Here is a 10,774-nt window from a genome sequence, read left to right on the forward strand (position 1 = left end):
TCTGGGTCAGTGCGACTAAGAAAAAAGTTTAGCACTGGCTGCAGGTTTTTTGAAAATTACGTGTGAATAGACACTTTCTGATTGGAAGTGGGATGGAATTATAATGATATAATTATATTTATTTTTTTTTTTATTGTGTTTCAAGTTGTTGAAGCTGAATTCGCAGAAATGACAAGTTTGGAAAGCAAAGTGAAGGAAAATGTTTTGTTTTTTTTACAAATTACTCAAATCTTTGCGTGTTATTCATATGATCATACGGTGTAAATGTGATTAAAATACTTTACCTTTATTGTATATTTTTGTCGACTAAATATCTACTGTAATTTCGTCGACTAAATATCCACTGTAATTTCGTCGACTAAAATTTGACTAAAATTAATAGAATCAATATGACTAAATTGCAACTAAAACTAAACCCTATTTTAGTCAAAAGACTATGACTAAAACTAAATTAAAATTCTCTGTCAAAATTAACACTGTGGTGGAGGACCCAAAAGAAGGAGACCAGGCTTGGTGACAGGAACTAAAGACAGTTTAATACATTTACCAAAACAACAAAAACCAATGGAAAAATAAACGGTAAAGAGCAGATGAAAACCAGACACTTAAATACACTGAGGTTGATTAACTGAATGAAGACAGCTGTGGATGGTTAACCTGAACATAGAATAGAATAGCATAGAATAAAAAATACTTTATTAATCCCTTTGGAAGTCCTCAGGGAAATTCAGGAGGTAAGACTGACAGGGAAAACAGGACATGGCAAAACCTAAGCACAGAATCCTGACAGGTAAGGTGATATAGGACAGCCCTGAGGAATAGCGACATTGATATTGAATCGAGGAGTAGTTCTTTTAGGAAGTAAAATGCAACTGCGCAAAACCATAAAACGCAACTCTTCTGATATAAACCTCTGACTACATTGATGAATCTAACTCTGAACCTAAACTTCTCCGAAACAGCAAATGTGAAACTATGTGCTACACAACCGAAGGCTTTATAAAAGTCTAAGAAAAAGATGAAACTATGATCAATTATTAAATTTTTATGTTCAATAATATCCAAAACTAATCTTGATCTTCCTTTTAAAAATCCAGATTGGGTTTCTGCACCAACATTTCAGATTTAAGACGTATCGAGAAAATGTAAGTTAACAATTTGTAACCTGAATTTCTCAGTTTAAATTGGTCTCCTATTCTCTAATTCTGGTTTTGGAATAGAAATAATGACACCTTGTCTCATTGTAGTGGGGAGGACACAACTTTCAAATATTTCTGAGAAAACTTCAAATAGTAATTCCTTGATATCTTTCCAAAAGTGTGGCTAAAAGTTTCCTGTAAGACCATCTGGACCAGGAGCCTTAATAAGTATTAAGCGTTTAAATGCTTTATCAAGCTCTTCTGTCACATGTCTGAGTGGCATTGGTGCAGCGGTAGGGCGGTCATCTCCTGATTATAAGATTGCAGGTTTGATTCCCGCCTTGCCCGCCCATGTGTCAAAGTGTCCTTGAGACACTGAACCCCACATTCCCCTCTGGTGGGAAGTTGGTGACAGTGTTTGGCAGTGGAGCCACCACCAGTGTGTCAATGGATGAAAGTGTCTGTGAAGTATGGTGGCCCTGAAGGTTCACAACACATTAACTTGGCAACACACACAACACATTAACACACACAACACATCAACTTGGCAGCACACACAACACATTAACACACACAACACATCAACTTGGCAGCACCCACAACAGATTAACTTCACAACACATTAACTTCACAACGGAAGTTTGATACACAACGGAAGTTGCACTGCTTTTATTCTGAAATTTCTACCGGGCTTACCGGCTAACAGAAAGTTACGTCACAGGTGCTGAACTGCAGTGGGAGAATACACGACAAGCAAGCACTCTGAACAATGGGAAGAAGGTTCTTTTCTTTTTAAATGAAGAATTTAAAAGTGAGCTGAGCTCTAGAAGGAGAAACTTCTGTTTGTTTTTTTTCTCAGTTGGTCTTTTTTCTCTCGTCTTTTGAACATCGTTTTGGAGAACTTATCAGATACAAGGTACGTTTTTCTCTTCATGTGTTTGGTTGCCATTGTAGGTAATAGTTAGATACTTTGGATGGGATATTTTTATAATGGACAAGCAAACGTTTTTTTAAGAATAACTTGACAAGATGAAAAAGTTTGCACCTATGCTAATGCTAGCGCTAGCTGTTGTTAGCTAAATTGGCCAAAAGAAATGTGCTGTTGTTTTGACAGTCTATGAAACATGTATGCTGCACACTTTTTTCTTATGCTTCTGATTGCTACACATTATCATACTGTTCCTGTGTCATCACAAGTGTTTTGTTTTTAACATGCTAGGTTATATGTGTATCCATCATGAAGTGACCAGGCTTTGTCTTCCTTTAATACTGACAGTTTGAAAAACGCCTTAGTAGTTAGTTAAAATAAGAAATCATACATTTGTGTTTCTTTAGACAGTTAAAAATTGGAAATTCTATGGCTGACATAAGGGGGATCATACAACAAATGTAATATTAAAAATATCAAGAGGGATTTTTTTTGTATATATGTTTTTCTGTTAATGTAACCATTGTCATTTCAGACAACAAGGAAAGGAACAACAGTGGGATGGTGAAGAGGAAAATGAAAAAGACATTCTCAAAAAGAAGATATAAAGTGATCCGTGACACTCCAGTGATATAAGACTTCCAGGATGGCAATCTTTGAAGTATGTCAGGTAAATATCATTTGTTTAGTACAGTAATTTTTCTAATTCTTTGTAATGCAGTATAAGCTTTTGAAATTAGAATATGACTAAAAATTATGAAGTGGGGAAGATTGCAATGTAAACAGGAACTATAATTAGCAAAAAATAAATAAAAAAATAGCATAAACAATTTGTGGAACACGTATTTTAGCTGAAATTAAGCCCACTAGTATCATTGTTAAATATTCTAAATTTTTAAAACTTGTTTTACATTAATATTTGTGTATTTATTTGTTTGCAATAATTGTTCCTATTTTCTGCTTGGACACAAATCAGACTACAAGAATGTGCAGCCGGGCGATACGGTCAAAAATCTAATCTCTGATTTTTTTCATTCCAAATTTGATTTTCAATTATAATCATTTTTTCCCTCCATCCTTTTACTTTCTTTAACAAAGGTTAAAAACGAAATAGTATTTTTAACAAAAATCATTTTATTTTCTCATGATATTTGCTTGAAGATGAAGTGCAACTAAATAGAGACTGTAAAATTGTTTATAGAACAATGCAGCAGGTGTTTTATGAGCTACCGCTAATTTAAGCATCTAATAAAGAAAAACAATACAATCATTCAGCGGAACACTTTGACAGTAACATCCTTCAAACTGATTTTGCTGCATGTGGTTTAATCCTCCAAGTTTGAAGTCACAACCCCAGAGACCAAAATCTAATTCCTGACTCACCAGCCAAGTTGGCTAGAAGATAAAAAAAAGATCTAAATATATTTTTTTACTTACAAATTATTACATTATTTTTAAAACTGATACTTTTTCATATGAAATCATGCAGGACAAGCGTTTTATCTCTGACTTTACGGCAAACTACAGTAGCCCAGGAGAGCAGAGAGGTGGGGGGGGTCTCGATTTTCCTAAATGTAAAAAATTCAAATTATTCGATGACATCGATATATCGCCCAGTCCTACAAGAATGTAACAAACCCTTTCTATGCTTATCCCTTTACAGGTAGGCTGGTGCTAAAGAGGACATTATTGCTGGAGGAGAATGCATCAGTAAAGAGCTGTGGATCTACCTGGACGTCCCAAGTCTGAAAGGCCTTCTGTTCTGCCTTAGGGGCCACAGTCAGACTCACTTCCGGCTACCACCCCCAGTCAAATGGCCAAGCGGAGAGGGCCAACCAGGAACTGGAGGCAGCTCTCCGCTGTCTGGCGGCACAGAACCACCAGGACTGGTCCCAATTCCTAGTCTGGATCGAGTATGCCCATAATACTCCGCCACCGGGATCTCTCCCTTTGAGGCCGCCCTCGGGTACTCACCACCTCTGTTTCCTTCTCAGAAATTGGATCTGGCAGTACCTTCTGTCCAACACCACCTGCAGCGCTGCCAACGCATTTGGACTCAGACGAAGGCCGCTCTCCTCCGCACCAAGGAGGGCAACTGCCAAAACGCCAACCATCGCAGGGTGGTGGGGCCCGATTACCAACCCGGTCAGAGGGTATGGCTCTCCAGCCGTAACATTCCCATTCAGGCATCCTCAAAGAAACTGGCTCCCCGATTCATCAGACCCTATGTTATAGAGAGGATCATCAACCCTACCTGTGTCCATGGGCTACGGTCCTGAGGAGCGTTCCTGGATCTCCCGTTCCCTGATTTTGGACCCCTCGCTCATCACGGATTTCTATTGTGCCCTTGTTGAGGGTCGTGTTAAATGTAAAATGTGTCCATATATGTACTTTTATTTTTCTCCCTCGATTAGACATTTTTCACCTATATCTCAGACACGATTCATTGAATTAGCGTCTTCCCAGGCGGGCTGCAGGGCTCTGTGTTCTGATTGGATCGCTCTGCATTGGCTCCCGCCCTCCTCCACCAGCAGTCATTATGATTGGATGTCGTCTTCGAAGAGCATTTTCGTTTTTATTCGTTGACGAAAAAAGTCTGTCAATTTTGTTAAAGTTTTCGTGTCTGGGTGGGAGTTTTTGTTTAGTTTTCGTTTCGTTTTTGTTGGGTAAATAGTGTCGTTGACGAAGACGATGACGAAAATTTTTCGTCAACGAAATTAACACTGGTGCGCAGAATAGATTTGCTGTGCGCAACGGGCGTGGGAGCAGTGCGCAATTGCGCAGTTTAGAGGGAACAGTGCCCCTCAGTGAAGCTTCTGAAGTTTGCGGATGACACCATAGTCATCGGACTCATCCTTGATGGTGATGAGTCCGCATACAGTGGAGAAGTGGAGCGGCTGGCTGTCTGGTGCAGCCAGAACCATCTAGAGCTGAACCCAGAAAAGACTGTGGAGATGACAGTGGGCTTCAGGAAGAACCCTCCACTCCCACCCCCTCCACTCATAATTCTTAGCAGATTGGTCCCCCCAACAGACTCCTACAGGTTCCTAGGGTCCACCATCTCACAGGACTTTAAATGGACCCAACACATCAACACACTCCGGAAGAAGGCCCAGCAGAGGCTGTACTTCTTACAGCAACTGAAGAAGTTCAACCTGCCTCAGGAGCTGCTGATCAACTTTTACACAGCAATAATCCAGTCTGTCCTGACCACATCCATTACAGTCTGATTCAGATCTGCAACCAGAGCTGATAGAGTCAGACTGGAGAGAACCATCAGGTCTGTTGAGATGATTATTGGCTCAGACCTTCCCTCCATTCAGGACCTGTACCGGTCCAAGGTCAGGAAGAGAGCTGGAAGATTCACGACAGACCCTTCACATCCAGGTCACAGTCTTTTCAGTCCCCTCCCCTCAGGACGGAGGTTCAGGACCTTATGCACAAAAACCACTCGCCAGAGATGTCACTCTGATGAACTCTTGATCAGTCACAGAGTACAGAACACATCATGGGAACTACTACCACCGGAACACTGTGGTATATATCTTTATCACCCCCTTTCTTTTTTCCAGAAGTATGTATATATATATATATATATATATATATATATATGTTCATATTTTTATTTTATCTTATTATATTATTTTTTATTTTTTACCTTTTCTGCATAAGAACAGAGGTCACTGGAACCAAATTCCTTGTATATATCCTATACTTGCCAATAAAGCTGATTCTGATTCTGATTCTAGTCTGTACAGGTCAGTCTCTCCCTCCTTACTACCCAACCTAGCGTACAAGTCATCGTAAGCCCTTTGTTTGGCCTTTGACACCTCTACTTTCACCTTACGCTGCATCTCCCTGTACTCCTGTCTACTCTCTTCAGTCCTCTCAGTGTCCCACTTCTTCTTAGCTAGTCTCTTACTCCGTATACACTCCTGCACCTCCTCATTCCACCATCAAGTCTCCTTATCAACTCTCTTTCCTGATGACACACCAAGTACACTCCTACCTGTCTCCCTGATCACATTAGCTGTAGTTATCCAGTCATCTGGGAGTACCTCCTGACCACCCAGAGCCTGTTTCAACTGTTTCTTAAAAGTCATGCAACAATCTTCTTTTTTCAGCTTCCACCAGTTTGTCCTCTTCTCTGCCTTTGCCCTCTCTTTCTTCATCTTCTTCACCACCAGAGTCATTCTACACACCACCATCCTGTGCTGTCTGGAAACACTCTCACCAACCACTACTTTACAGTCACTGATCTCCTTCAGATTACACCGTCTACACAAGATGTAGTCTATCTGTGTGCTTCTACCTCCGCTCTTATAGGTCACTCTATGTTCCTGTCTCTTCTCAAAGAATGTATTCACTATCGCCATTTCCATCTTTTTTGCAAAATCAACCACCATCTGTCCTTCTACATTCCTCTCCTGGATACCAAACCTGCCCATCACCTCCTCATCACCTCGGTTTCCTGCACCAACATGACCATTGAAATCTGCACCAATGACAACTCTCTCATTTCCAGGGATGCTCATCATCACTTCATCAAGATCCAACCAGAACTTCTCCTTCTCTTCCAGCTCACATCCTACCTGTGGGGCATACCCACTAACAACATTGAACATGACACCCTCCATTTCTATCTTCAGACTCATCACTCTATCTGACACTCTTTTTACCTCCACAACACTCCTAACAAACTCCTCCTTTAGGATAACTCCTACTCCATTTCTCTTCCCATCTCCACCATGATAGAACAACTTGAACCCTGCTCCTAAACTTCTAGCCTTGCTACCTTTCCACCTGGTCTCCTGGACACACAGTATGTCTACCTTTCTCCTCTGCATCATGTCCACTAACTCTCTACCCTTTCCTGTCATAGTTCCAACATTCAAAGTCCCAACTCTCAGTCCAACACTAGTGACTTTCCTCTTCTCTCTCTCCCTACAAACCCGCCTTCCTCCTCTCCTTCTTCCACCAACAGTAGTCCAATTTCCACCGGCACCCTGTCGGTGAACAGCACCGATGGCGGTCGTTGTTAACCCGGGCCTCGACCGATCCGGTATGGATTTCGTAGGTCTGATTCGCATATTTGATTTGGCAAGATTTTACGTCGGATGCCCTTCCTGACACAACCCTCTGTATTTATCCGGGCTTGGGACCGGCACAATGAGACCCTGGCTTGGGCCCCCTCGTGGATACATTATGTGGCCTTTTAAAATTCAAAAATTTGAAAAGGATTTTTCCAATACTTAATAACTTTCTATAAAACTCCTGATCTGCAAGTATTTGAAAAAGTCATTACTGTGCAAATTGAATTTTTGTTGTAATTGTTGGAACGTGGGGAAAAGATTTTCAATGAATAAATCTTTTATTAAGTGTTGGCCTTTGTGGTTCTTTTGGAGAAATTATATATTGGTAAAAGAAGGTGTGAATACCTGGTTATTAGTCAATGGAGCTTGAATGGAAACATCATTCCAGCTGTATTGTTTTCTAATTTGGGTCCAGATTTTAATTGAGTGAGAGACAACAGGGTTCTTGAAATTATATTTGGGAATAGGAAGAGCAGAGTAAACCAGGGCCCTTAATGAGGAAGGGTTGCAACTTTCACTTTCCATCCCTGTCCAGTTGGTCCCCCGGGTGCACGACCAAAATGACATGGAGCGGATGTTACAAGACTAGTAATAAAGATGAAAACATGGCAACCCCATTCCTCCTTGACTCATTGGTCTTAATACATTGGAAAAGAAACAGGAATTTGGGTCAAATGTTCATTCTGACAATTCGACAATTCGTCCTGCCCATTAAATCGGTAGGCTAATCCACCTGTTTATGTTCTTTTTTGTTTCATCACACAGTTTACAAAAGTTGTGTTTAAATAGACCACAGTATTCCTGGGTAATATTTATTCCAAGATATTTAAGTTGAGATTGCAAATGGAAAGTTGTTAAAACTACCAAGATGTTCTTAGGCTTTAGAATTAATTGGGAATAAAATACTTTTGGATAAATTCAGTTTATAACCTGATATTTCTCCGAAATTTTCCAGAATTTTCATAATGATCTGGATTTATTTTACAAGGTCAAAGATGTACAATAAAAGATCATCTGAATATAGGGATACTTTGTGTTCTGTTTCCTCTACTCATCCCAACATATTCTTTTGATGAGCGTAGTAAAATGGCTAAAGCCAGTGCAAAGAGCAGAGGTGAGAGAGGGCACCCTTGTCTTGTCGAAACTTCGAAAGTGTAAAGAAAAAAAGGTAATCCCACTCAACTCTGTCAATTGCCTTCTCTGCATCTAAGGAGAGTAGGATTTCTGAATTTAAATTGCATTTATCTTGCGTACGGATGATATTTAAAAGCCTTCTTATGTTAAAAAACAGTTGTCTATCTTTGATGAACCCTGTTTGATTCTGGGATATTATTGTTGATAGAACTCTTTCTAACCTTGTCAATAAAATTTTTGCCAATATCGTTTTTTCTATGTTGATTATGTTGATTAAACTTATCGGTGTATATGATGCTGTGTTCAATGGGTCTTTTTCAGTTTTATGGATTAGAGAGATGCTTGCTTGATAAAAATTGGGGGTAATGTTTCTTTCTCTATTGCCTTGTTATACACTTCTAGGAGTATTGGTGAGATTTGATCTTTAATGGCTTAATTCGGAGCTGTAGCCATCTGGGCCAGGAGCTTTAGAGCTTTGCATACTATTTATTGCTTGTTTTATTTCTTGTTTAGTTATAGGCTTCTTAAGTTGTTCTATATATTCTAATTTAATTGTGGGTGTCATAATTTTCTTAAAAAATGCTTCAATGATGGTAGAATCCTTTTGAGATTCTGAGGTATATAATTTTTTGAACGTATAGTTTATCTCTTTTAGATCTTTTGTAACTATACCTGTTCCAGAACGTATCTCTGTGATTAATCTTGATGCGGCTTGTTTCTTTATTAGCTGTGCTAAAACTCTACTTATTCTTTCTCCCTGTTTGTAATTTTTATGTCTTGTTTTAGTGAGGAGTTTAACTGTTTCAGATAGTTCAGATTTTAAACAATTTTCTCTTTCTTTATGCTGTTTATTTATCAGACTTTTTCACAAAATCACTTGTCCCCTAATATATGATTTTAATGCTTCCCACAAAGGGATCTTTTTGTGTCAGGAGTGTTATTAAAAGACAAATAGGATTTTGTTTGGTTTCTAATTGCTTCTGATCCTTGTTCATTTGATAACAAGCTGTCAAATCTCCATATCTTTGTTGCATGTTTGCTTTCAAGTGTTAATTGTAAATGTACAGGACTATGACCCGAGAGCATTACAGTTTCATAATCACAATTTTTTATTAATGGTAGTAGATTGCAGTCTATTAAAAAGAAGTCTATTCTGCTGTGTTTGTTGAACTTCGGAGGAAAAAGAGTATTGTTGCTTGTTAGGATTTTGCATTCTCCATGGGTCTATTATTTTATACTTTTTCATAAATTTCTGCATAGTCTTTACAGATTTTGATAAATTTGCTGGATTACGCGAGGATCTATCCAGGTCTGTATGTAAAACAAAGTTAGCCCCCCCGCCAATAATCAACTGGTGTGTGTCCATGTCTGGTAATTTTGTTATTAAAGATGCTATGAATTGTTCGTCGTCAACATTGGGAGCATAAATGTTTACTAATGTTATCAAGTGGTCGTAAAGCTTGCCTGTTACCAGATCCACACGGTAGCCTAATTATTGTATTATTTTGGTGGTTATAAATGGTACATTTTTCTTAATTAGTATTGCTGTGCCTCTGCTTTCCTGTAAAAAAAATATTACTTCCGCGTATAACATGGAGTCAGAGGCAGTTGGATCTATATGCAATGTTTATCTAAGAGTTGAGGGGCAGAAGCTGGTCAGACAGGCAGTGGTGAGGCACGGCGTGGAGAATTCATAGACGAGGCAGACGGTGGTCAGAGATAGGCAAAGGTCAGGCACGGCTAGGCTTTGTCAGAGGAGAGGAAGACAGAGGTCAAGGGCAGGCAGGAGTGGAGACAGGCGGCTGACAAGATGGAGTAGAGTTCAAAAACAGGTCAGCAACAATAACAGCAGGATTTAGAGACAATCAGGATAGCAGTGAGAATAATACTTTGCACTGAGCTTAGCTTGGCGCTCTGGCTTTAAGCTGTTGAAGGTGATTGGAGATGAGAAGCAGCTGAGGAGCTTCTGGGTGGAGCTGCAGGGGAAACGCAGTGTCATGAGAACAGGAGGCTACTAATACTCAGGAGACTGTGTGCCCAGGCAGCCAGAGGGGGAGACAGAGGGCAGCCTCCAGACACCATGTTAACTTTTTCTTTAAATAAGCTAAAATATTGTTTCATTTTACTGGCCTGTCAAGTCCCTTACAGTTCCATGTTATAAATTTTACTAGATTTGATTCGATTTAGACCTGAAGAGGTATTGAGAATCAGTTGATGTTACTGTTTGCAAGATCTTTTACTGAGCTTTGTACATGTAATCCTCTTACCTACATGCATCTCCAGAACAAAAACAAAGAATGTTGATTTAAAACTTCAAACTAACCTGATTTTCACATGCAGAAAACCAAAACAGCATGTGAGAAAAGAAAAAAACAAACAAGAGAAAAAGGAAAACCTTGTCAAACCTTGCGTGGTCTCTGGACATCTGCATCTGACTTACTGCTAAACTCCTTGAAATATTTTTTTTCTTTGATGTTATT

The sequence above is a fragment of the Oryzias melastigma genome, unplaced genomic scaffold, assembly GCF_002922805.2.
Source record: "Oryzias melastigma strain HK-1 unplaced genomic scaffold, ASM292280v2 sc00263, whole genome shotgun sequence".
In the NCBI taxonomy this organism is placed as follows: domain Eukaryota; kingdom Metazoa; phylum Chordata; class Actinopteri; order Beloniformes; family Adrianichthyidae; genus Oryzias; species Oryzias melastigma.